At 45.0% G+C, this 26,400-nt stretch overlaps 1 long non-coding RNA gene across 1 annotated transcript; it reads left to right on the top strand.

The window, feature by feature from the left end:
* Positions 1–59: 59 nt before the first annotated feature.
* Positions 60–26,400, top strand: LOC128583004 (uncharacterized). Its single transcript, XR_008379366.1, has 4 exons — positions 60–350; positions 15,920–16,046; positions 25,980–26,088; positions 26,216–26,400. It is a non-coding gene; the product is annotated as an uncharacterized LOC128583004 (long non-coding RNA).

Below are 26,400 nucleotides of genomic sequence, written 5' to 3'. Positions count from 1 at the left end.
CCGCCGCCTCCTCCTCCTCTTCCTCCTCCTCCGCCTCCTTCCGCCGCCCGCACGCCGGCCCCGCCTCTCGCTGCCCGCGCCGGGCCTAGCCGCCCGGAGGCCCCGCGGCCGGCGGTCGCGGCAGGGGAGACGTGGCGGCGGCGGCTCGGGGCGGCTAGCTTGCCCGCGCTAGCCAGCAGGCCGCGATCGGGAGCCCGAGCCCGGCCTCAGCCTGTCCGCCGCCGCGCAGCGCGTAGGGAGGAAGAGGAAATGCCTGGCGGTGGGTCCCAGCCACTCGCCCTCCCGGCCTGAAGGCTTCCCGAATGCCCGGCCGCCCCCAGTCCTGTCTGGAACCCGTCTGGGCCCCGGCTGTAGGTGTAAATCGCACTAAGCTGGGCTGACCGCGGCGGGTGGGTGCTTCCTGATGGCGAGCTGCGACCCCGAGGGGCTCCTGTCCCTCCGTGCATGGCTTCCGGCGTGCGGGCGCGGGCTGCGAGCTCCGGCCCTGAGAAGAGGCCACGGACCGCCAGGGGACGTGTGTTGTGTTTATTTTTAAGCCAGCAGCCCAGAGGGGGAAGGCAGCCGGCCTCCGGTAGTCGTCAGGTCTCGATTATTCGCCATCGGGAGGGCGTGGGCGCGGGAGGGAAACCGGGAGGCGGCCAGGCTTGCCTGCCGTGCTCTTGGGCCGACTCCCTGGGAACTCTCTTTGAAGACTGCTGCCGCCAGCCTGGGAGTCCGACGGGACCCGCGCAAAGTTTGTTCCAGAGCTTTGGCTCACCGTCAATGCACTGCCTTGAAAACTTGGAGCTTTTCGTTTGTATCCTGCCCGTGGACTGCTTTTCCGATTTATTTCTCTTTTCCGTTTTTACCCTTTTCCTTACTGTCAAGTTTGTTTTCAGACATTATTAATTCAGCAAATGTACTTCCCCTTACCACGTGGTTTGGCGGTGGTAGCGTGGTTTAGTGGAAGTAGATCGAGCTTTGGAATCAAGACATCGCGGCCTTGGGATTCTGGTTCTGCTATCCTGTGTAACCTTGGACACGTTATTTAACCTTGCAGAGCCTGTATTTGTCTATTTGTTTTGGTGGTTATTTTATCTTTCCCTATTTGAAATTGGGGAGGAGGGTTTTTTTTTTTTTTTTTGCATAAAGTAGAACTTTGTCTCAAGGCAAGTTTACAGAAATTGGGTTCTAGGGTACTGCTTGCTTTGGGATACTCTTACCCTGTCAACCAAGCTGTGTGACCTAGTACAAATGACTTAACCTCTCTGTACCTTGACTTGCCTGTCTTTATACTAGGCACAACAAATATTTAATATTAAGATGTAGATGTTTGGAGGAATACCTGCTAAAATGTATATACACTATCTAACACAGGACACAGTAAAATGTTTGTTACCATTTTTCATTGATTCTGGTTTTAAGACACTTCCTGATTTCAAGATATTAGAAAGCTCATCTTAAAAATCAAGGAAATAAGTATCAGGTCACTCAGATCTACCCAAGGGATGGTATTTGTTAGTAACTAGTAATAAATAAGGACTTTGTTACCAGAAATATTTCCATTGCATATATGGAGCTTTTGCCTAAATGTATTTCCTGCAAAGTTGTAAAAAGAGGTCCAACATGGCCATAAATGGGATTTGTTGGACTAGAGAGACAGGGCTTTAAACAAGACTAGCTAAAGTTTTTGAATGCTTACCCTGTGCTTTCACCTTTCTAAGATTTTTCTAAGATTGGTCTTGGATACCAATCACTTAGGAATCTCAATTTCTTGGGCTGTAAAAGTGAGGACACCACTTACCCCAACTGTCTTATATAGTAAGTGATGTGTATAAATACACTTAATAGATATTAACACATTATCAGTCATAATCAGGTAAAATGTTGGAGCATGTAAGAAGGCCTGCAAAAATACTTAACTCCAGTAAGGAATAAGAGTAAGATAGACATTTACGTTTACGTTGTTCAGTTTTGGCAAAAAGTTAGCTAATCTCAAACAAATAACTTCCTAAACTCCATGAAATGTCAGATTTTTGACAGTTATTTCATTGTTTTCAATCAGGCAAAAGTAAGGAAATAAAGTAAACATTTTTATTATGTGAATAAGAGGAATATCATGGTCATTTGGGGTTTTCATGACTTTCATTCAGTTAGAGGTCAGGCTGTTAAATTTAAAACAGCCTTCTGCTTCCTGTCCTGCCTATAGGAAATTTCATTCACCAAAAAGGATTAATTTAAACTTTTATACCAAATGATTTCTATTTCACCTCAAAAATGTCTCCCTCTAGTCCTCTCCTCTCCTTGGACCTTGAGTTCTCCTTGCTGCTGTGGACAATAGTAACTAACTCAAGTCCTTGCCAGGCCAATACTCCTTTCATGCTATGGGCTAGTTATGTTCTTTAAAACAAGCTAAAAGGGCGGTGCCTGTGGCTCAGTGAATAGGGCGCCAGCCCCATATACCAAGGGTTGCGGGTTCAAACCCAGCCCCGGCCAAACTGCAACAACAACAAAAAAATAGCCAGGAGGCTGAGGCAAGAGAATCGCCTAAGCCCAAGAGCTGGAGGGAGGTTGCTGTGAGCTATGACACTACAGCACTCTACTGAGGGTGACAAAGTGAGACTCTGGCTCTAAAAATAAAACAAGCTAATGTATGTAACATTGGTTTCACTGTTTCATCATTACTGGTGAAATTTGAATAAGGGCTGTAGTCTAATTGGTAGTATTATACCAATGTCAATTTCCTGGTTTTGATTTTTTCCATATATTTTTTAACATGTTACCACGGGGAAGAGTGTACATGGGCCCTCTTTGCAAATTTCTGTGTGTGATTATTTCAAAGTAAAAATTAAACTGTAGGGGCAGAAATCAGATTAATGGATGCAAGTGCATTGACTACAGAGAACTTTTTTTTTTTTCTTTTTTTGTAGAGACAGAGTCTCATTTTATGGCCCTCTGTAGAGTGCTGTGGCCTCACACAGCTCACAGCAACCTCCAACTCCTGGGCTTAAGCGATTCTCTTGCCTCAGCCTCCCGAGCAGCTGGGACTACAGGCGCCTGCCACAACGCCCAGCTATTTTTTTTTTTTTTTGTAGAGACAGAGTCTCACTGTACCGCCCTCAGGTAGAGTGCCGTGGCGTCACACAGCTCACAGCAACCTCTAACTCTTGGGCTTACGCGATTCTCTTGCCTCAGCCTCCGGAGCAGCTGGGACTACAGGCTCCCGCCACAACGCCCAGCTATTTTTTTTTGTTGTTGCAGTTTGGCCGGGGCTGGGTTTGAACCCGCCACCCTCGGCATATGGGGCCGGCGCCCTACGCACTGAGCCACAGGCGCCGCCCACGCCCAGCTATTTTTTGGTTGCAGTTTGGCCAGGGCTGAGTTTGAACCCGCCACCCTCGGTATATGGGGCCGGCGCCTTACCGACTGAGCCACAGGTGCCGCCCGTACAGAGAACTTTTTGAGGCAGTGAGAATATATGTTGATTGTGGTATTGTTTACATTACTGGGTAAGTCTGTCAAAACTTTAGAACAGCCTGGCACTGTGGTTCATGCCTGTAATCCTAGCACTCTGGGAGGCTGAGATGGGTGAAAAGAGTAAGGCAAGCTCAGTTTCCTGTTGCCTATATGATGAAATATAACTTTGCGTAGAAGGCCCAACATACTTTTCTAGGACACTGACTTTTCCTCTGCCAAGGCACTCTGTGCTTCCTTGTACTATATTGATCTCTGCCGCTGGGCCTTTGCATGTGCTCTTCTGTTTAGAGGGAGTGCAAATTCCCTGCACTCTGGTAAGCCTCCTCAGGCACACCAGTAACTTCCAAACTTCCTCCTCTGGGCTCATTCATGCTATGCTGTAATTTTTAACTTGTTTTTCATCTTTTCTCTCAGTTGATTCCTCTAAGGAAGTGAGCACATGGTTTATGTTTGTCTTTAGGATCCAGTAGTGTTGAGAACCATTGGTTCTCATAGTATAATTCAGGGTCCCCTAGACTCTTTCAGGGAATGAATAAGGTGCTAGGATTTTCATACTTTCAGCAAATAGCACATTTCGACAGATTGAACACAGAAGCAGATAAGAGAATCCAGCTGTCTTCAATTTAAAACATTACAGAGATTTATAAAATTGTAAAACAATAACACATTTTGGGAGGGATATAGTTATTTTTCTTACAAATGTATTATTTATGTTACTAGGTAATAGGTTTACTATTCTCAAGTAAATACATATTTTTAAAGTATTTTCTTCAATTTTAATTTCTAATATGAAAAATATGTATATACACATTTATTTATTTTTTGTAGAGACAGAGTCTCATTGTACCGCCCTCGGGTAGAGTGCCATGACGTCACACGGCTCACAGCAACCTCTAAGTCTTGGGCTTACGCGATTCTCTTGCCTCAGCCTCCCAAACAACTGGGACTACAGGTACCCGCCACAACACCTGACTATTTTTTGTTGTTGTTGTTGTTGTTGCAGTTTGGCCGGGGCTAGGTTTGAACCCGCCACCCTCGGCATATGGGGCCGGTGCCCTACTTACTGAACCACAGGCACCGCCCTATATACACATTTTAAAAAGATTCTTTGGGGGTGGCGCCTGTGGCTCAGTGAGTAGGGCGCCAGCCCCATATGCCGAGGGTGGTGGGTTCAAACCCAGCCCCGGCCAAACTGCAACAAAAAAATAGCCGGGCGTTGTGGCGGGCGCCTGTAGTCCCAGCTACTCGGGAGGCTGAGGCAGGAGAATCACGTAAGCCCAAGAGTTAGAGGTTGCTGTGAGCCATGTGACGCCACGGCACTCTACCGAGGGCGGTACAGTGAGACTCTGTCTCTACAAAAAAAAAAAAAAAAAAAAAGATTCTTTGGGGTCTTCGATAATTCCAAAGAACCTTTTTAAAATGTGCATAGTTTATGACTTTGCCTCTGAGATTGTTTTGACCCTTCATTGTTCAAATGTGAAATGATAATGATGCTGAAGTTTAAGTAGTACTCTGGTACCTGTGGTGGGCCTTGTATAAGTATTTTCTTTGCAGGGACTAGGATGTCTTCATCTTACTGATAAGGCAGGTGAGGCACAGAGAGGTTAGTTGACTCAACCAAGGCCATGTAGCTAGTCACTGGTGGAGCCAGGATTTGAGCCCCACTGTACAACAGAGGCCCTGATGCTCACACAGTGTTCTGCCACCTCCCTGAGGCCTGGTGAAAGAAAGGCTCATGCCATGTGGTTCTTTACCAGTCTCCCATTTGCTATTCCAGTCTCCTCAGAGTCCCTGAGGCGTCCAATCTGCTTTATAATCTTCATCCCAATTCTACCTCTGAGTGTTTTCAAGCATGGCCTTGTAATGCCTTGTTTTTTCAAATCTAGCTGTATGTACTTCCCCTTCAACCCTGCACTTCCCTTTTGTGACCATTCTTGGGGCTCTGATAATCTTGTCTTATTGTAACTTCATATTTTCTACTTTTCTCACTCTCTACCACTAAATTTATTCTTTTACTTCTTTAGGACTCAAAATCCTTTATGTTTCCACTTGGCCTTACTTTCTTTTTCCTTTTAATCCCATCCTCTGCCTGACACACCTGGTTCCCTATGGTCAACTCGGACTTCTCGTTTATGCCTTCAACTCCTCAGACCCCTCATCCTCAAGGTGTACCAGATTTACAAGCTTGCGATCCTGAGTCAGCTGCATGACTCAATTTCTTACCACCTGTATCTTCTTGGGGTACAGAATTTGGCAGCTAAAAATGATATAAGTGTACAGACAAGGACTGTTACAAATCTTTGGGATCCAACTGCAGTTAGGCCTCAGTGCCATCGAGCAGTCTTTGTCTGTGGTCAGTACCCTCTATGATTCTTCTCAGATTGTTATCATAAGCCTTCACCACTTGGCTCCAACTGCTTACTCACCTTCATCTGTAACAGAGAACCTCATGTTGTAATTCACAGAGGGGAGAAAGTTCAAAAAGCAGGAACTTGTTTCCCTTCCTGCCATGAGCCTCCTGAGGGATCTGTACATCATGTCCAGCTGCCTCATTCCCATCCCAAAGGGCACTGTCCTCTTTTCTGTTCAGCCACACCTCTGCTATGATCACAATACACCCGGTCTTTGGAATCTTGGTCTTTCAGCCACCCTCTTAGCACCTGTACTTTCAACCAGTCGGCATCTACTGGCCCATTTCCCTCAGCTAAAAAATAATCCTTTACCCCACACTCCCTGTGGTTATTACCCTATTGTTCTTTTCTCACTATAGGTAAGTTGCTGCTGCTTTTCTTTTTCTTTTTTTTTTGAGACAAAGTCTCACTCTGTTGCCCAGGGTAAGGTGCTGTGGCATCATAGCTCACAGTAACTTCAAACTCTTGAGCTCAAGTGATTCTCCTGCCTCAGCCCCCCAGTGACACCTGGCTAGTTTTTCTATTTTTAGTAAAGATGGGGTCTCACTTTTGCTCAGGCTGGTCTAGAACTGAGCTCAAACAATCCATCTCCCTTGGCCTCCCAGAGTGCTGGAATTATAGGTGTGAGCCACCACACTTTTTCACCCTTGGTAGAGTACCATGGCGTCACAGCTCACAGCAATCTCAAACTCCTGGGCTTAAGCCAGTTCTCAACCTTCCTAATTCCGCAATCCTTTAATACAGTTCCTGTAATTTTTTTTTTTTTTTTTTTGTTAATGAAGTCTCACTCTTTTTCCCAGTCTGGAGTGCGGTGGCTAGGCTCACTCCAGCCTCAAACTCTTGGGCTCAAGCAGTCTTCCCACCTGGGCCTCCGGAGATGCTGGGACTACAGGCATAAGCCATCATGCCCAGCCTTTTCCTTTTTTGATGTTTTAAAGAACCTTGGTAGAGAAGTAAATGGGAACTAGAAGGTGGTAGGAGAGACCCAGAGTGAAGGAAAGGGTCCTGATGGATTTTTGAATGGGAGAGACTACAGTATGTTATATTTAGAGGCTTAGGGGAAGGAACCTGGAGAGGAGCTGAGTTTAGTGTGTGCCTTTGTGTGAGCTGGGAGGTGGAGGGAGGGGAGGTTTGGGAGTGGGGGACTGGGGAAGGAGGGTAAGGAGGACCTCCAATGAGGTTAGCTTCCCCCTGAGGCGGGACATTTCATCCTCTACTGACACTGGAGACAAAGTTATCAGTTTGTGCAGGCCAGGCCTGCATTTTCTCAGAGTAGAAGGTAAGATCGTATCTTTTCATTCCTTTGTGCCTCCTCAGTTTCTGCTCCTTCCTTCTTTAAAAATCAGCTGTAGTCCCCTGCTTTGGTGAACTATTTCTTGAAAGAAGGTGTGGGTTGAGGCTGAATCACCCTCAGAGAAGGAGATATGGGGAGGTGGGGACTGTGTGATAAAGTCCCTGAACACTCCCAGATCCAGGATACCAGCATCTCTGAGGGATGGGGACCCAAAGATCAGCATTTGAAAGGACACCTAGGCGGATCCTGATGTTGCCATAAAGTTGGAGAAGCACTCCACTAAGTGCTCCGGTTTCCTTTTACTATTCCCCATTATTGCAATTAAACCATTCCCTACCCCTACTGAGCTGCCCTTGGGCCACAGTAGGTGGGTGTCTCTTCATTTGCACACTTCTAGCAGCCCTGCATTTGAGTATCAGTGGGTTTCTGGCCCTTATTTGTGAAGTGAATGAATGATGTGTCCAAAATTAGAATACAGGTGTCCTGATCCCCAAACATAGTTTGTCCTGTCACATCACATTTTATCTTCAAAAACTGCTGAATTGGCCGGGCAAGGTGGCTCACGCCTGTAATCCTAGCTCTGGAGTTCAAGACCAGCCCGAACAAGAGCGAGAACCCATCTCTGCTAAAAATAAAAAACTAGCCAGGTGTTGTGGTGGGCACCTATAGTCCCAGCTACCTGGAAGGTTGAGGCCAGTTGCAATGGCTCAAGTTCTAATCCCAGCACTCCAAGAGGCAGAGGCAGGTGGATTGCCTGAGCTCAGGAGTTGGAGACCAGCCTGAGCCAGAGCGAGATCCTGTCTCTAAAAATAGCTGGGTGTTGTGGTGGGTGCCTGTAGTGCTAGGTACTTGGGAGGCTGAGGCAAGAGAAGTGCTTGAGCCCAAGAGTTTGAGGTTGTTGGGAACTATGACCCCAAGGCACTCTACAGAGAGTGACAAAGTGAGACTGCCTCAAGAAAAAAAAAGTCTCACAAATCCACGTAGAGAAATCCTTAGAACAGTGGTTCTCAACCTTCCTTATGCCTTGACCCTTTAATACAGTTCCTCCTGTTGTGGTGACCCCCAACCATAAAATTCTGGCTACTGTTATGAATCGTAACGTAAATATCTGATATGCAGGATATATTTTCATTGTTACAAAGGGGTTGCGACCCACAGGTTGAGAACCACTGCCTTAGAAGAATAAGACAGAGTGGGGGGATTGGTTGCTCTAACAAAGATCAGAAAATGAGGTCATCGGAAAGGGAAGGAAGTGGGATTCACATCAAATGGATGCGGGAGCAGGTACCTATTTTAAGTGTGTCACCAAAGTATCCCCACAGCTCCGCAAGGAGTTAAAATAATACCCTGGAAAAAAAACCGATAAGTATATAAAGTAAAATATACCCTGGAAAAGAGCCTTTGAATGTAACACTAAAATGGCTGCTCTGGAGGTGATGAGTTATAACAGAAGGCTGTGTATGGACTGCATGGAATCCAGAAAAGGGGAAAACTAGTCTCTTATTATCCAAGGGTAGAGCTGCTCCAATACTATTGATTACTGCTGTTAATTTAGAGAGAACTATGTGGCGGGCGCCTGTAGTCCCAGCTACTCGGGAGGCTGAAGCAAGAGAATCGCTTAAGCCCAGGAGTTGGAGGTTGCTGTGAGCTGTGTGAGGCCACAGCACTCTACCGAGGGTGGTACAGTGAGACTCTGTCTCTACAAAAAAAAAAAAAATTTAGAGAGAACTAGTCCCAAAGAATGCCAATTCATCCTAGGAGAAATGGGTATTTTCCCTAAAACAGCTCGTCCTTTTTCTTTTTCTTTTTTTTTGTAGAGACAGAGTCTCACTGTATCGCCCTCGGGTAGAGTGCCGTGGCGTCACACGGCTCACAGCAACCTCTTAACTCTTGGGCTTACGCGATTCTCTTGCCTCAGCCTCCCGAGCAGCTGGGACTACAGGCGCCCGCCAAAACGCCCGGCTATTTTTTGGTTGCAGTTTGGCCGGGGCTGGGTTTGAACCCACCACCCTCGGCATATGGGGCTGGCGCCCTACTCACTGAGCCACAGGCGCCGCCCCATCCTTTTTCTTTAATCTTTCAGTAAGTCGTTATAGCCTGAGCACCTTCCCTTCTGCTGGGCTATAGCAGCTGCTGTTGTGAGAATGGGCAAAGCAGGCACAGTACCTGCCTTTTGAGAAGTTAAAGTATTATTCTTGCTTACTCATCAAATTTACAACCTGTAATTTGGTGTGCTTTGCAGACTTCCCTGGCAAAGGCTAGTACTCAGTGCAAATGACCAAAGCCAGTTATTTTGCCAGTTCGGCTTTGTGTTCTCCCATTATTAGCATTCTAGTTTTCAGTCATTTATGACTTCAGTGTAAAACAGCCAGTTCTTCCAGAAACTCATTTTCCCTGGACAAACAGATGCAAAGCTAGGCCTGCTGATGAACTCTATAAAACATCCCCACCCTAGAAAGCCCTGCCTGCAGTGGGCTTCTGGGTACTGCACAGCTGCAGTCACAGCCCTGGTTCCATTAGGGTTGTGTGTGTCCTTTTCCTGCCTGAATGGCCCACTGAGAGGTCCTTGAGAGAAGTCTTACAGCATTGGATTCCTGGGGTTCTTGAATTTCAAAGAATTTGAGTCAGTAGAATCCATAGGACCTGGGGCTATATTTTGAAGAAAGTGGGGGCAGAGCAGGTGAAAGTAGAGTAGAGTGGATATGGTGGGAAGAGACTTTGGATTGCCTCTGCGAGGGCCACCCTCACAGTCTCAGTTTTCCTAGGAGAAACCCCTAAGGGCCAAAAATAGCATCCTCGGCCACTGGTATTTATTAGGAATATTCCTAACAAATAGGCCTCAATCAGACCTGGCTCTGAAAAATAGTCACTCAGGGTACATCCAGGCTAGGGGCACTGAGGCTTATATATTTGGGCAGGTGACTCTAAAGAAATGCAAAATTAAATACAGGGCCTCGGAAGCCCTGTTTCAGGAAGCTTGGGACCTGAACTGAAGCTTCAAGTTTCACAGTAAATCCACCTATGCATCCAGGCTAGAGTAAAAATATCAGGTGTCTGTGATTCCAAAGGATCAGAGAAATCTCTCTGGGTGCTTAGAAGAAGGAAGGAAGCAGGGATGAAAGCAACCTCAATGTTTTACTTCCTTGATCTTTTTAATAAATCACATTCCCTTTTTCATCATCTCCCATCTCCTCTTACAGGTTTAAATGCTAGACTCTGAGCTACTCATTTGTCTTTGAATCCCTAGTACTTTGTGAATAGCATAAGTAAAATATTTGATGAAGGAATGAATGGATGAATGAGAGAGTGAGCAAATTCTCTCTGGCACTGAGACCGGAGAGTTCTATATATTATATTCCATCCTCCCTTCCTGTGGATAGTCTCCAGTAGGTGGCATGGAATGCCCATGAGCTCTGGAGTCAGACCTGAGTTTGAATCCTTTTGTAACACATCATTGCTACAACCCTGGGCAAGTTACCCAACATCTCTCAGTCTCAATTTCTTATCTGTGAAAAGGAGGCAGTAATACCTCCCCTGCAAGGATGTTGGGAGAATCAGCTATAATGTCTGCAAAATGTCTGGCACATAGTTTTTAAAAAATGGTTGTTGTGGCTGGGCCCGGTGGCTCATGTCTGTAATCCTAGCACTTGGGATTGCCCTGCTCTCACAGGTTCAATACCAGCCTGTGCAAAGTGAGACCCCATCTCTAAAATTAGCTGGGCTTTGGTGGTGGGCGCCTGTAATCCCAGCTAGATGGGAGGCTGAGGCAAGAGAATCACTTTAGCCTAAGAGTTGGAGGTTGCTATGAGCTATGATGCCACAGCACTCTACCAAGGGTCACAAAGTGAGACTCTCAAAAAAAAAAAAAAAGATTGTTGTCATATTAATACTTTAGGTCCGGAATAGGCAAACTGTAGCCCATGGGCCAAACCTGACTCCCATCCCCATTTTTGTTAATAAAGTTTTATTGGAACACAGCTGTGCCTATTTGTTACATATTATCTACGGCACCTTTCCTGCTACAACAGCATGGTTAAATAATTGATACAGAGACAGTATGGCATACAAAGACTGAAATATTTACCATATGACCCTACAGAAAGAAGGCGTCCATCTCTAATTCAGGCATTTATCACTTTACTCTTGACTTGTACTTGCCTCCTAACTGGTTTCCAAACCTCTGGTCTTTCTCCCGTTCTGTTCTCTTTCTACTCTACCACCAGTTGTTTTTCTAAAATATAAATCCCATTAAGTCATTCCTCTACTCCAAAAACTTTTGCTGGCTGCTCATTCTGTGTTTTTATCTCTTCCCACTCCCTCTCCTCATTGTGTCCTGCACACCTGCCACAGCAGGCCACAAGGCCAACTAGAGGCTCATGCACCCTCCCCCACTCTCTGGAATGTCCTCTGTTCTCTGCTCCATTTTACTGCCTTCATCTTTCCAAGCTATTCTATGAAGGCTATCCTGATCTTCTCCTCTGTACTCTGTATATGTCAGGATAAGGCCTATTATACATAATAATATACAGCCTCAAAATCTCAGTAACTTCTTTTTTTTTGTAGAGACAGAGTTTCACTTTATGGCCTTTGGTAGAGAGCCATGGCATCATACAGCTCACAGCAACCTCCAACTCCTGGTCTTAAGCGATTCTCTTGCCTCAGCCTCCCGAGTAGCTGGGACTACAGGCGCCTGCCACAACGCCTGGCTATTTTTTGGTTGCAGTTCAGCCGGGCTGGGTTTGAACCCGCCACCCTCGGTATATGGGGCCGGCGCCTTACCAACTGAGCCATAGGCGCCGCCCAAAATCTCAGTAACTTAAAACGATAAAAAAATAGACAAGTGCAATATATATATAGTTTCTACTCCTGGAGCACTCAGTAAGCATCTAGGATGGGGTTTATTTTTTTTCTAATTCTTCAAGAATGGAAAGAAAGAAAAAAAAACTGCTGGCTTGATTGCTTGCCTGCCTTCCTTCCTTTTCTTTTTTTTCTTTCCTCTTTTTTTTTTGAGACAGAGCCTCAAGCTGTCTCTCTGAGTAGAGTGCTATAACATCACAGCTCACAGCAACCTCTGATTCCTAGGCTCAAGTGATTCTCCTGCCTCTACCTCCTAAGTAGCTGGGACTACAGGCGCCCACCACAATGCCCAGCTATTTTTTGTTGCAGCCATTATTGTTGTTTGGCGGGCTCAGGCTGGATTCAAACCCGCCAGCTGAAGTGTATGTGGCTGGTGCCTTAGCCACTTGAGCCACAGGTGCCAGGCCATCTTTTCTCTTTTTTTTTTTTTTTTTTTTTTTGACGGAGTCTTACTATGTCGCCCTTGGTAGAATGCTGTGGCATCACAGCTCACAGCAACCTCAAACTCTTAGGCTCAAATTATTCTCTTGCCTCAGCCTCCCAAGTAGCTGGGACTACAGGTGCCTGCCACAATGCCTGGCTATTTTTTGGTTGCAGTTGTCATTGTTTTTAGCAGGCCCAGTCTGGGTTTGAACTCACCAGCCCTGGTATATGTGGCTGGCACCCTAGCCACTGAGTTACGGGTGCCGAGCCATAATATGTAACTTTTAAAAGAATTTTATTCAAGTACCATAAAACTCACCCTTCTAAAGGTTTTTAGTATATTCATGAAGTTACGTAACCATACCTACAATCTAATTCTAGGACATTTTCATCATCCTGTCCCCATTAGCAGTCACTTCCCAGTTCCTCCACTTCCAGCCTTTGGCTGCCACTAATTTATTATATTGTGTCTCTATACATTTGCCTATTCTGGACATTCCACACAAATAGAATCGTGCAATATGTGGCCATTTGTGTCTGTTCTTGCACTTAGCATGTCTTCATGGTTCATCCATATTGTGGCACATACATGTATCAGTACTTCCCATGGCTGCATATTCTAGTACATGGACACACCATATTTTGCTCATCTGTTCATCAAGTGATGTGTTTCTATTTGGGGGCTATTGTGAATAATGCTGCTGTGAACGTTCGTGCACAAGTTTTGTGTAATTGCATGTTTTTCATTTCTTTGGGGAGTATACCTAGTAGTAGAGTTGCTGGGTCGTGCAGTGCCTGTACATTTAACTTCTTGAGGAACTGCTGAGTTGTTTTCCAGAGTAGCAATGCTATTTTAAATGTCCACCATCAGTGTATGCAGGTTCTGGTTTCTATACATCCTTGCTATCATTTGTCACGGTCTGCCTTTTTGTTATAGACATTCCAGTGGGTGTGAGGTGGGATCTCTTAGTTTTGATTGCACTTCTGTAAAGATGAATCACTTTGAGCATCTTTTCCTGTGCTTATTGGCCATTTGTATGTCTTCTTGGGAAATAGCAATGTAACTATTATTACTCTCCACACACATAGCCTTCTTCTCCATTGTGGTCTGAGGCTGTGCATGGGCTCTGATAATTGCTTCTTCAGCTATCATTGGTGGTTTAGAGTGGAAGGGGACAAATCCTGAGGCTTACGTAGAAGAGGGAGGAATGCTGTGTTTGTTGATATTTCTCCTCAAAGTTGCTTCTCTTGGCTGTCGGGTGTCTTATTACTGTGGGGATTAATTTGAGTGTTAAAAACAGGTATTGTGATGTTCAGCAGTTCACATTGGTTCAGTGATACCTAGTATCAGTTTTTTCAGGTCTGCATCTGCTCTGATTGGCTGACGCCTGTGCCATGATGGGGATTTAGCATTCCGAACACCATGCCTGCTTAGAGGGTGTCAATCAAGCAAGCGTGCCTGGCATATGCTTGATAATTGCTAATTTCCTTTTCTTTCCTTCCTTTCTCTTTTGGGCTCCTTTATGTCTCTCCCTCATTGATAGTAGGCCACTGATGGCTAATATCTTAAGTTTTATTTTCTTGCCTGAATTTTCACCTGGCCCTGGGTCCTGGAGTGTGCTATGATTTTTTTGCTGTGTGCCCTGGTTCTTTACTTTTTTTTTTTTTTTGAGACAGAGTCTCACTCTATCACCAGCCTTTGGTAGAGTGCCATGGCGTCATAGCTCATAGCAACCTCAAACTCTTGGACTCAAGTGATTCTCTTGCCTCAGCCTCCTGAGAGCAGGGACTACAGGCACCCCCACAATGCCCAACTATTTTTAGAGATGGGGTCTCGCTTTTGCTCAGGCTGGTCTTGAACTCCTGAGCTCAGGCAATCCACCCGACTCAGCCTCCCAGAGTGCTAGGATTATAGGGGTGATCCACTGCACCCAGCCTGGTTCTTTAATTTTTAAGTTTCCATTTACTTTTTTTTTTTTTTTTGAGACAGAGTCTCACTTGCTAGAGTGCTGTGGCGTCACAGCTCACAGCAATCTCAAACTCCTGGGCTCAAGTGATTCTGTTGCCTCAGTTTCCCGAGTAGCTGGGACTACAGGCGCCCGTCAAAATACCTGGCTATTTTTAGGGATGAGGTGTCTCGCTCTTGCTCAGGCTGGTCTTGAACCTGTGAGCTCAGCCAATCCACCCACCTTGGCCTCTCAGAGTGCTAGGATATTAGGCGTGAGCCACCATGCCCAGCCTATAGTAAACTCTTAAAAAGAACCAAACAGAATTATATGTGTTTTTGTTTTTTTTTTCTTTTTTTGAGATAGAATCTCACTGTGTCGCCCTTTATAGAGTGCTATGGCTTCACAGCTCACAGCAACCTCCAACTCTTGGGCTTAAGCGATTCTCTTGCCTTAGCCTCCCAAGTAGATGGGACTGCAGGTGCCCGCCACAATGCCTGGCTATTTTTTTGTTGCAGTTGTCATTGTTGTTTAGCAGGCAGGCTGGTTTGAACCCGCCAGCCTCAGTCTATGTGGCTGGCGCCCTCACCACTGAACTACAAATGCCACGCCAGAATTATATGTTTTGACAAAGATGTCTATCAAGTTGTTTTTATTTAAAAATAATATATATGTATACATACACAAACATTTTGGGGGGCTGTCAAAATTATATCCACACACATATTCCTACAGGCCTGAAGAGTCTGAAAGAACACACACCCAACTGCTAGCAGTTGTCATACAAGGTTGGGTAGGCACCTTGTTGTTTGAATGTTGTAAAATAAGAGACTTTTAAACAAAATTGAATTTGGATTTTTTTTTTTTTTTTTTGTAGAGACAGAGTCTCACTTTGTTGCCCCAGGTAGAGTGCCGTGGCATCACACAGCTCACAGCAGCCTGGTCACACAGCTGACAGCAGCCTCCAACTCCTGGGCTTAAGCGATTCTCTTGCCTCAGCCTCCTGAGTAGCTAGGACTATAGGCGCCTACCACAACGCCTGGCAATTCGGCAGGGGCCGGGTTTGAACCCGCCACCCTTGGTATATGGGGCTGGCGCCCCACCCATTGAGCCACAGGCACCACCGAAATTTGGATTTGTTTTTAAAATTCCAAAGACTCTTACTAGTATTATCATATGTGTATAAAGTTGTATTCTATATAAAATGTAATCATAGTCCTAATAACCACACAACTGTCCTTAACACTGTGCCTCTAAATCATGGCCTCTTGTGGTTATCAGTGGGAGTATTGGATGGATCCATGCATGCAAGGAAGAAAGGTTTGATTGACAAGCCAGGTCAGGGCCTTGGGCGGGAACCATGAAGCTGTTTGTAGAACCAGGATCTGAGGAGAGCTAGGGACAGAGGGACCTCAGCTCTGGCATTCTCATCAGTGAGCCTCTCATGTGGAGATCTTCTGAGTTTAAAGGGTCTCAGGAATGTTATAGCAGCTTCTAGCTTCCTAGTCATTAGCTGCATTTTCACCTCCTAGGAGCCTCAATTCCTCCTTTGCTGGAGACCCATGACAAGTGTGGGCCTGGTGCCCCAGGAGGAAGCCTGTACCCTCACAGCAGCAGCAGGAGGGAAACCTGAAGAGGTGCAGTTCACATCCCTGCAAGGTGAGTGCAAGTTGGAGGGGGCTTTGCAGAATCAGTGGCATCTGAGTCACATCTGAGTCACAGTGAAGTATGAATAGGAGCCTGCCACATTAACCAAGGCAGGGCAGGAAATTTAATGCAGACAAGCCCAGGGGAAGGTCCAGAGATGAGAAACACTGTTGAAAGCACCAAAAGAAGTTTATGAACAGAGGTGAGGCTGAGAGGCCACAAAAGAGAAAATGGAACCAGCAGAGTTGCAAGCAGGGGAAACAGGAAGTCAAATTTGAGCTTTAGAGAGATTCTTCTGGTAATAAGGGAGGAGAATGTATGGGCAGAACAGTTAATGATCTCTTGTCCAGGTAAGATTTATGTGGGCCTGGATTCAGACTGTAAGTGGATTCAGACCTTGCTTTCCTTACCTCTGGGCCATGCCCAGAGTTTCCCATATACCTGCTATAATCCCTTCTTTTTTTTTTTTTTGAGACAGAGTCTCACTTTGTCACCGTAGGTAGAGAGCTGTGGCATCACAGCTCACAGAAACCTCAAACACTTGGACTCAAGCAGTCCTCTTGCCTCAGCCTCCCAAGCAGCTGGGACTACAGGGCCCACCACAGTGCCCAGCTATTTTTATAGGTGGGGTCTCACTCTTGGGTGTCAGAAGCATTGTGAGTAAAAACAGTTCAGCGCTCCCCTACTCCCAAACCAGAAAACCTGGCACCACTTTCAATGCCTGAGCTCAGGCAATCCATCAGCTTCGGCCTCTTAGAGTGTTAGGATTACAGGCGTGAGCCACTGCCCCCACATATAATCCCCTCTTTCCTCTTGCCATAGCTAGCTCTTCTTCCATCTTTAACTCTTTTTTTTTGCAGTTTTTGGCCGGGGCCGGGTTTGAACCCACCACCTCCGGCATATGGGGCCAGTGCCCTACTCCTTTGAGCCACAGGTGTCACCTTCATCTTTAACTCTTAAAATATAGTCATCATCCCTATCAAGAAAAGTCCACTGACATCCCCACCCTCTCCCTCACCACTCCCAAGCTGGGTCAGAGACCCCTGCTCTGAGCTGTAGGAAGCTCTGTGCATTTCTGTGTGTGAATCCTATTGCTTTGTGATTATGTTTTGGCTGCTATTTTCTTACTAGACTGTGATTTTCCTATGGCAGGGGCCAGGTCTCCTTAGTCTTTCTGTCTCCAATACCTAGCATAAAACTTAGAGAAGTTAATTAGCAACTATCTATGATTGAATGAGTAAAGGATGAATGAAAAATGAAGAGGGGGGCGGCACCTGTGGCTCAGTCAGTAAGGCGCCGGCCCCATATACCGAGGGTGGTGGGTTCAAACCCAGCCCCGGCTGAATTGCAACCAAAAAAAAAAAAAATAGCCAGGCGTTGTGGTGGGCGCCTGTAGTCTCAGCTACCCGGGAGACTGAGGCAAGAGAATCGCTTAAGCCCAGGAGTTGGAGGTTGCTGTGAGCTGTGTGATGCCACGGCACTCTACCAAGGGCCATAAAGTGAGACTCTGTCTCTACAAAAAAAAAAGAAAAATGAAGAGGGGAGATGAGAGAGATATGTGGGGGGTGAATCAGGATAACAACATGGCAAGTGATGGGCATGGCTAGTGGGGAGGAAGGGCAGCAGAGTGGCATTGAAGATGGTGCCAGGTTTTCTGGTTTGGGAGTAGGGGAGCTCTGAACTGTTTTTACTCATAATGCTTCTGACACCCAAGAGTGGGTTTTTCCTTATACAAACCAATCATCCAACTCTCTAAATACCAACTGGGTATCCAACAATTCAATTTAATTCTGACACTAGCTACCTGGGATAAGTGTCAGATCCCACTAGTTAAAGGATTCCATCCAATATGATTGCCCTCATTCAAATGCTAGTGGCTAGTTATAGGTTGCCACTTCTGACCAACCATCTGTAAATCCCAGCTTTCCATGATCCCTCTTCATGTTTGACAGTTTGCTAGCATGGCTCATAGAACTCAGGAAAACAGTTTAGTTAGGCTTACCAATTTGTGATAAAGGATATAAGTCAGGAACAGGTAGGTGGTGGAGGAGCATGGGGCAAGGTACAGGAGGATGCACAGCTTCCAGGCCCTCTCCAGGCATGCCACCCTGCTAGCACTTCTGAGTGATCACTGACCTAGAAGCTCTCTGGACTCCAGCCACCAGTCATCTCGTTAGCATACAATAGACATTTTTATCATTCCAGAGATTCCAAGGGTGCCAAGGTGAAGGACAGAGACCAAATATATGTAATATTTATCACAAGAGGTCATGGTGTCATTAATCAAGGCAGAGCAGACATTGGAAAGAAGATTGTTTCCGTTTTCTACAGTGCCTCAACACAAAACAACAATCCTTTATTACCTCTCATCATAATAGGGGTTGACTAGGATCCCTACCCCCACTCCTGGACTGAGCTACCTTTCTCCAGTCATGGACTTGGCTCTTGACCGACCCATCCTTATTCTCTTCCATGTGTTGACACTTCTGTTGCATCTCAGCGTAGTGCAGCATGGCTCTGACCCACCTTTCTTAGTGCCTTTGTTTCATCCATGTATCTAGGGATCTTTCCTCTTAATCATTACAGGAGAGTTTTCACTTGTATCCAGATCTATAACTCAGGCCTCTGGCACCTCTGTGAAATAAAAGTTGTCATGTGACCAATTTCTTTTTTTTCTTTAAATCGAGACAGAGTCTCACTTTGTCAGCCTTGGTAAAGTGCTGTAGCATCATAGCTCACGGCAACCTTAAACTCCTGGGCTTAAGTGAAGTCTCAGCTTCCTGAGAAGCTGGGACTATAGGCACCTGCCACAATGCCTGGCTATTTTTTAGAGATAGGGTCTCACTCTTACTCAGGCTGGCCTCGAATTCCTGAGCTCAAGCAGTCCACCTGCCTCAGCCACCCAGAGTGCTGGGCATGTGACCAATTTTCATTGCTCAGAGGGACCAGAGAATAAATGCAAGAGCTCTTTCTTGCGTTTATTTAACTGAAAACCTAACTTTAGGCATAGCTTCCTCTAGGGAAGTGAATGTTGTTGGGCCCCTGATTTCTTTTTTTGTTTGTTTGTTTGCTTTTTGGCCAGGGCTAGGTTTGAACCCGCCACCTCCAGCACATGGGACCAGCACCCTACTCCTTGAGCCACAGGTGCCGCCCTGGGCCCCTGATTTCACTCCCTGATGATTGAGTCTCACTTCTCTCTTGGCTCTAATTCTCCAAAGGTTCTCTCTGTGTAGTGGCAAAAATGACAGTAGTAGCCCTAGCTTGTTTCTTTCCAGCTCAAATCAAGTCAAAAAGAGCAAGCCTCTTATTCACAGATGCCTGCAACAGTGCTGAGAGTCACTCTCATGGGGCCAGCAGGATTGTCGGTTGGCCCCTGAATGAACCTCTGAGGTCAGAAGCTTGCAGGAGGGTCTTGTGCTGGTGGGTAGAGAGCTATATGGAGCTATAAGAGAACCTATATGGGTTCTTGGTTGGAGGAGGGGAACAAACAACAAGGTATTCAGTTCACTATAGGGGGTAACACTCTAAAATAACTCCCCTCCTAGGTGAAACTCAGACAGCACCCATCAGTGTCTGCACATTGCAGTCTTTAGGAAAAACTCTTGCTTCTGTAAATTTGGCACCACTGAGCCATGACCTAGAATTCTAAGACAGAAGCTATATCCTAGCTTTATGGTCAGTGTGGGCCAGAGCTGAAGATGCCTACTGGCTGATTCAAGATACTCTACATACCTATGAAATACGGACTCTTTTTGTTTTAGATATTTAATTACCAGCCTCTCTCAGGACATATAGTGAGAAGACAAAAACCCCTGCAAACGTTGTAGACTCTATAGGAAAGTTGCAGACTCATGAGATCTCTTAAAGTTACTATAGTCTTAGCCCTTGCAGGATATGGTTTCCAGTTCTTTATCCTAGATGGAACCTGGAAGCCCAGTTTATTAATTTAACTCATCTAATATTTATTTATTTATTTAGAGACGGGGTCTCCCTCTTGCTCAGGCTGGTCTCAAACTTCTGGCCTCAAGCAGTCCACCCACCTCAGCCTCCCAGAGTGGCCTCTCAGAGTGCTGAGATTACATGCATGAACCACTTTAGGCCTGGCCCCTAATAAACTACTGTGGGCCAGACATTGGAGGTAGAAAGGTGAATAAGGACTAATCTTAGCTCTTGAGAAGTTCATGAACCAGAGTGGGTACAATGACTAAACAAATGACCATGGTTTTTGAATGATTTTGAATAATAAAGGTGTAAAGGAAGAGTTTTGAAAGAAGGAAGCTGCCCCTTCCTCCTGGGGCTCCTTTGCTTGTGTGGTCTGTGGAAACCCTCTGAAAAGCACAGTGGGGTTGAAATCATCTCAATTTAAGCCTGGAGCACTGCCCTGTATTGCAAATATTGTATTTGGAAGGTATTGCAGGGTAAAGCTGATACACGGTTTATGGAGGGCAATTTGGCAATAACTAGCAATATTCTGCCACTATTTTCTCTTTTAGGATTGTTTCTTTCCTTGCACACATAAGAAATTACATTTTTACAATGTTTTTCACTGCAATACTTTTGGAAATAACTGGAACTGGAAATAACCTCAATGCTCAAATAAATAACAAAGAAATACTATGCAACTGCAAAAACAAAGAGGGAACTCTTTATGTACTAATCTAGAACATTTTCTAAGAGATACTGATAAGTGAAAAAGAAAGTATCTGAACCATGGTTTTTTTTTGTTTTTGAGATAGAGTCTCACTCTGTCACCCTGGGTTGAGTCATAGCTCACAGCAACCTCAAACTGTTGGGCTCAAGAGATTTGCTTGCCTCAGTCCCTCGTAGCTGAGACTACAGGCACCTGCCACAGTGCCCAGCTAGTTTTTCTATTTTTAGTGGATGTGGGGTCTCATTTTTGCGTAGGCTGGTCTCAAACTCAGGAGCTCAGCAATCCACCCACCTCAGCTTCCCCAGAGTGCTAGGATCACAAGCAAGAGCCACGGCTCCTGGCCCTGAACTATGCTATACTATGCTGCCTTTTGTAGGCAAAAAAATCACACACACACACACACACACACGCACACACACACCCTACTTGTGTATGTGTAAACTAGCTCTAGAAGGGGAACAAAAGAAACTGATCATTTCTTTGGGGGAGAGGAACTCTGTGTCCCAGGGAGAGAAACCTGACTGTGTACTTTTTTTACCATTTGAATTTTGAGCATAATAACTATATTTTTTCTTTTTTAAAAAACCTTCTGGGCGGCGCCTGTGGCTCAGTGAGTAGGGCGCCGGCCCCATATGCCGAGGGTGGCGGGTTCAAACCCAGCCCTGGCAAAATTGCAACAAAAAAATAGCTGGGCGTTGTGGCGGGCGCCTGTAGTCCCAGCTGCTCCGGAGGCTGAGGCAGGAGAATCGCGTAAGCCCAAGAGTTAGAGGTTGCTGTGAGCCGTGTGACGCCACGGCACTCTACCGAGGGCAGTACAGTGAGACTCTGTCTCTACAAAAAAAACAACAAAAAACCAAAACCTTCTTCCTCCCTCTTCCTAGCTGGGAGCCAATGATGAGGGCAGTTTGCATCTTAGAGAAGGACACCAGTGTGATTTCATCTCAGTGATCCTTTATGTTCCACCAGATAGGACATCTTTGGGCATTTCTGGCTTTGCATTGATCTGGCATGAACTTTTACTGTTATCAACAGCTGCTTACCCTAATTTTAGCTGTCATTTCCTTTTTTTCCCTTCCTACCAAAGGCTTTGTGCTTTCACAAACTCCGGGTTTGATCTGCGTAAGGTCCTGGATCTGGAACTTAAGGGTCACCTGATTGGTTCTAGCAGCTGGCAGCGGTGGGGAGACTCCAAGATCTCAGCCTTTATTGCTTGCCAGCTGTGGTTGTTTTTCACTAAGCTCATTCCTTGCTGGGGATCTGTTCCAGCTGTCACCTCTTCCGCCTACTCTGATGGGGAAAGTCCCCTTTAAAGCCATGTGCTTAAAACTGAAACCAACATGTAACGGCCAGCAAAAAGGCGGGGTCTCCACACTCATCTTGGTTCCACCAACTGCAGGCTCCCAAGTACCTCCTTTGCTGATGATCTTTTCTCTTCTTGTAGGAACTTAAAGGCCAACGTGGCTCAAAGAACCCAGCTCCTCACAGTTTCTAAATCTAGATTAATTTCTCCTCCAGAAAGAGAATTTTATCCTCTGCCTGTCCTTCCCACTATGCTTTTTCTTTTATGATTCACATTTTAAATTTAGCCAAGAATTGCAGAACATTTTTTAAAGTTGAATAGAGGCAACCAGGTAATCCTCTCTCTTTTCTTTCTCCAAAGAGGAGGGTTGCAGGAGAAGCTTATTTATTTTCCTTGGAAACCTAAAGGGTGGTGGTGTGAGTAGAGGTGTGCCTTAAGGTCCAGGCAGGCAAAGCAAATGAGAATAGATATCACCCCCGCCCCGAAGGTGACAGAAGGCTCTTAAGAACTGGGGATTCCAAAGCTCTCTGCTTCAGCCTAAGGGCTGCTGCCAGCTACAGACTTTTTACCAGACAATGCCCATGTACTGGGTAACCAAAGGCCTTTGGAGGAGAGGCCAGCCTTGGATTTGGATGGATGGATGGATTCATTCATTCCTACAGGAGGCAGTCTGTCACTGTTGCCCCAGGTTTGGATGATTTCATTATTTATTTATTTATTTATGAGACAGTCTGTCACTGTTGCCCCAGGCTATAGTGCAGTAGCTTCATCATAGCTCACTGCAAATTCAAACCCCTGAGCTCAAGTGATCCTCCTGCCTTAGCCTCCTCATTAGCTGGGACTACAGGCACATGCCACTGCCCCTGGCTAATTTTTCTGTTTCTGGTAGACATGGGGTCTTGCTTTTGCTCAGGCTAGTCCTGAATTCCTGACCTCAAGTGATCCTTCTGCTTCCACCTCCCAGAGTGCTAGGTTTACAGGTGTGATTACTGTGCCCAGCCATGGATGGTTTTAATATTTGTTTTACCTGTTTTTTTTTTGTTGTTGTTGTTGTTGTTTGTTTTTTTCTTTTCAGTTTTTGGCTGGGGACAGGTTTGAACCCACCACCTCCAGTATATGGAGCTATTGCCCTACTCCTTGAGCCACAGGTGCCACCCTGTTTTACCTGTTTTTACTATTTAATCTGTGTTTCTACCCTTTAACATTTCAAAATCATTTAAAATTGCTTATGTTTTTATTGATTATTTAGGATTTTTTTTTTTTGGTCTTTTAGATTCCAATACCCAGTGAATTTCTTTCTATTTCTTATTTTTTCAATTTGATTTTTACACTATTTAAGGCATACAAAAAGATATAAAGACTAATGCAAGGCACCATCACCCACTTTAAGGAATAAAACATTACCAATACAACAAAACCCCTGCCCATTGTGTCCACAGGGAAACCTCAATCCTGAATTGGGGGATAAGATACATAGAATTTTTTTTTTTTGGGGGGCCAGGGCTGGATTTGAACTTGCCACCTCTGGCATGTGGGGCTGGTGCTCTACCCCTTTGAACCACAGGCGCCATCCTATTTAGAGTTTTTTTTCCCTCCTCCTCACTGTTTCCATAACAGCTTTACTGAGAAGAATTTACGTACATACAATTCATCCATTTGCATTCGTGGCTTTTAGTAGATTCATAAAGTTGTATAACCATTACCACAATTTTAGAATATTTTTAAGAAACCTTGCTAGCAGTGATTCACATTCCCCCTATCAAGGAGAAATGTTTCTCAGCCTCTGACAATCACTGATCTACTTTTTGTATCTATAGATTTGCCTATTCTAGCCATTTCATGAAAATGGAATCATGCAACATACGGCCTTTTGTGAATGTTGGTCCCTTTATCACCACATTTTTCAAATTCATCTGTGTTGTAGCATATATCAGTACTTTGTTCCTTTTTATTGCTAAATAATATTCTATTATATGGATATACTACATTTCGCTTACTCATCAGTTGATGGATATTTGGATTGTTTCTAATTTTGTTTTTTTTAACACACAGTCTTGGCTTGGTACCCATAGCTCTGTGAATAGGGCACAGGCCACATATACTGAGGCTGGTGGGTTTAAGCCTGGCCTGGGCCTGCTAAACAACAATGACAACAGCAACAGCAACAACAACAAAAAATAGCCGGGGATTGTGGCTGACACCTGTAGTCTCAGCTACTTGGGAGGCTGAGGCAAGCAAATTGCTTAAGCCCAAGAGTTTGAAGTTGCTGTTTGAGGTCACAGCACTCTATAGAGGGCGACTTAGTAAAATTGTCTTAAAAAAAAAAGACAGTCTAACTCAGTTCCCCAGGCTAGAGTTCCATCGCATTAGCCTCCCTCACAGTAACCTGAAACTCTTGGGCTCAAGTGATCTTCTTGCCTAAGCCTCCCAAGTAGGCGCCCGCCACAATGCCCAACTAATTTTTCCATTTTGGGTAGAGTTGGGGTCTTACTCTTGCTCAGACTGGTTTTGAACTCCTGAGCTCAAGTGATCTTCTTGCCTCAACCTCCCAGAGTACTAGGATTACAGGTGTGAGCCATTGTACCTGGGCCTCTTGTTTCTAATTTTTGACTATTGCGCATAGTGTTGCTGTGAACATTTGTGTATTTTTTTTATTGTGGTAAAATATACATAAAATATACATAACAAAATTTACCATCTTAACATTTTTGTTATTACAGATTATTTTTCATATTTAATATATATTTAATAAAATATAAGATCATCTCCTTATTCATAGACATATATTTCCATTTCTTTGTTTTTAAGAAATTTTTGGTGATAAATTTTTAAAATTATGGTAAAAGATATATCACATAAAATTTGCCTTTTTTACTTCTTTTTTTTTTTCTGATATGGGGTCTGTCACCTGGGCTAGAGTGGAGTGGCATCATTATAGCTCAGTATAACCTCAAACTCCTGGGCTCAAGTGATCCTCCTGGCTCAGCCTCCTGAGTAGCTGGTTTGATAGGCACTACTTTGAGTTTATTTTTCTATCTTTTTTAGAGTCCTTCTGCCTCCCAAAGTGCTAGGATTACAGTTGTGAGCCATTATGGCCTGCCTCATTTTTACCATTTCTTTTTTTTTTTTTTTTTTGTAGAGACAGAGTCTCACTTTATGGCCCTCGGTAGAGTGCCGTGGCATCACACAGCTCACAGCAACCTCCAGCTCCTGGGCTTAAGCGATTCTCTTGCCTCAGCCTCCCGAGTAGCTGGGACTAAGGTGCCCGCCACAGCACCTGGCTATTTTTTTGTTGCAGTTTGGCCGGGGCTGGGTTTGAACCTGCCACCCTCAGCATATGGGGCCGGCGCCCTACTCACTGAGCCACAGGCGCCGCCCTACCATTTCTAAGCATACAATTCAATGGCATTAAACAGTAAACTCCCCAATCCTCCTTCCCTCAGCTGCTAGCAACCCTAGGTAGAGTGCTATGGTGTCACAGCTCACAGAAACCTCCATGTCTTGGCCTCAAGTGATTCTCTTGCCTCAGCCTCCCAAAGAGCTGGGACTATAGGTGCCCACTGCAATGTCTGGTTATTTTTACAGATGGAGTCTCGCTGTTGCTCAAGCTGGTCTCAAATTCCTGGGCTCAAGCAATCCACCTGCCTCAGTCTCCAGGTGCTAGGATTACAGGCATAAGCCACCACACCTGGCCAGAATTTTATTCTTTTTTTTTTTTAGGCTGAATATTCCATTGCATGTATGCACTACATTTGTTTATCTATTCATCTAGTATAAGTTTTTATATGAACATATGTTTTTATTTCTCTTGGGAATTTTCCTAGGGGTGGAATTAGTGCACCATAAGATAACCATGTGGTAAACGACTTAAGGCATTGCCAAACTGTTTTCCAAAGTGGTTATATCATTTTATACCCCCACCATCAATGTATGAAGGTTCCACTTTTTCCACATCTTAGCCATCACTTGTTATTATCTCTCTTTTTGATTATAGCCATCTTAGTGGGTAATCTGCCGTGCTTTGAATATGTCCTGTTCAAAATGCATGTATTGGAAACATAATCCCCAATGCACCAGTGTTGGGAGGAGGAGCCTTTTGAGAGGTATGTAGGTCACGAGGGCTTTGTCATCATAAATGAAATAATGCTACTACTATTTAATGGGCTTGCAGGGGTGGGTTTTCTTGCCTGCTCTTCTGCCATGTGAGGACATAGCATTCCTCTCCTCCAGAAGACACAGCATTCAAGGTGCCTCTTGGAAGCAGAAACACAGGGCCATTACCTGCCAGTGCCTTGATCTTGGACTTTCCAGCCTCCAGAACTGTGAGAAATAAATTTTTTTTAAGTTACTCAGTTTTTGGTATTCTGTTATAGCAGCACAATATTTACTTTTGTAAACATTTAGAATAAATAGAA

Source organism: Nycticebus coucang, chromosome 4 (assembly GCF_027406575.1).
Source record: "Nycticebus coucang isolate mNycCou1 chromosome 4, mNycCou1.pri, whole genome shotgun sequence".
Classification (NCBI taxonomy): Eukaryota; Metazoa; Chordata; class Mammalia; order Primates; family Lorisidae; genus Nycticebus; species Nycticebus coucang.
Note: the sequence above shows the minus strand (reverse complement) of the source record. Positions and strands in the feature narration are given on the sequence as shown.